Source organism: Pseudorca crassidens, chromosome 1, assembly GCF_039906515.1.
Source record: "Pseudorca crassidens isolate mPseCra1 chromosome 1, mPseCra1.hap1, whole genome shotgun sequence".
Lineage (NCBI taxonomy): Eukaryota > Metazoa > Chordata > Mammalia > Artiodactyla > Delphinidae > Pseudorca > Pseudorca crassidens.
This window is the reverse complement of record NC_090296.1, coordinates 173,135,213-173,136,891: the sequence shown is the minus strand read 5'-3', so window position 1 is coordinate 173,136,891 and position 1,679 is coordinate 173,135,213. Positions and strand designations below refer to the sequence as shown.

The 1,679-nt window shown below is 36.2% G+C and overlaps 1 long non-coding RNA gene across 3 annotated transcripts in view; it reads right to left on the bottom strand.

Moving 5' to 3' along the window:
* The window catches only part of LOC137203682 (uncharacterized), a 62,666-nt gene that overhangs the window by 31,376 nt on the left and 29,611 nt on the right, over window positions 1–1,679 (bottom strand). The gene's annotated exons all lie outside the window — the stretch shown is intronic.

Sequence of the window (1,679 nt, the reverse complement as noted above, 5' to 3'; positions counted from 1 at the left end):
GTCTTCTGACTTTGGGATAGGACCACCTATTTCAGGAGTAATCGATTCAGAAGTCCTCGCAGTTTACATTTTAAAACTCAATGTGCACCTAGGGGACTATATTTAATATCCTGTGATAAACCATAATGGAAAAGAATATGAAAAAGAATATATATATGTGTATAAATGAGTCACTTTGCTGAACAGCAGAAATTAACACAACACTGTAAATCAACTATACTTCAACAAAATTAAAAAAAAATTCAACATGCAGCTAACAGATTTGGAGAAGACATTTGCAACACTGATATAAATGGTGATCGAAATATATAAGGATGTTTTATAAATCATTCAGAAAAAGATTAACAACCCAGTAAAAAAAACAGGCAAAGACGATGAACAAGAAATTTACAAAAGCGGAAACCTCAAATGTCCCGTGGAAAGGATGGTCACTAATGAAGAGAGAAATGCAAATTAGTGAATACACAGTTCAACAAAATGATACTGTTATATACCAATATCTTGACGAAAATGAAAAGGTCTGACAGTTACTTAATGTTGATAGATTGTATGGGTAAATGGGAACTCACAGACTGCCAATGGGGATATAAACTGGTACTTGTGTTTTGGAGAGCTATTAAATGGTACTGTTAAAAGTGCTTATACCACATGTGCACAGCATTTCTATTTGTTGGGGAGTTTTTTTTCCCCTTCCAGTTTTGTTGAGATATAGTTGACATACGGCACTGTATAAGTTTAAGGTGTACATCGTGAAATGATGACCACCTTAGATTTAGCGAATATCCATCATCTCATATAGTTACATTAAAGAAATAGAACCCTCAGAATGGGAGAAAATATTTGCAAATGAGGCAACTGACAAAGGATTAATCTCCAAAATTTATAAGCGGCTCATGCAGCTCAATAACAAAAAACCAAACAACCCAATCCAAAAATGGGCAGAAAACCTAAATAGACATTTCTCCAAAGAAGATATACAGACTGCCAACAAACACATGAAAGAATGCTCAACATCATTAATCATTAGAGAAATGCAAATCAAAACTACAATGAGATATCATCTCACACCAGTCAGAATGGCCATCATCAAAAAAATCTAGAAACAATAAATGCTGGAGAGGGTGCAGAGAAAAGGGAACACTCTTGCACTGCTGGTGGGAATGTGAATTGGTACAGCCACTATGGAGAACAGTATGGAGGTTCCTTAAAAAACTACAAATAGAACTACCATATGACCCAACAATCCCACTACTGGGCATATACCCCGAGAAAACCATAATTCAAAGAGTCATGTACCAAAATGTTCATTGCAGCTCTATTTACAATAGCCCGGAGATGGAAACAACCTAAGTGTCCATCATCGGATGAATGGATAAAGAAGATGTGGCACATATATACAATGGAATATTACTCAGCCATAAAAAGAAATGAAATTGAGCTATTTGTAATGAGGTGGATGGACCTAGAGTGTCATACAGAGTGAAGTAAGTCAGAAAGAGAAAGACAAATACTGTATGTTAACACATATATATGGAATTTAAGGGAAAAAAATGTCATGAAGAACCTAGGGGTGACAGGAATCAAGACACAGACCTACTAGAGAATGGACTTGAGGATATGGGGAGGGGGAAGGGTGAGCTGTGACAAAGCGAGAGAGTGGCATGGACATATATACACTA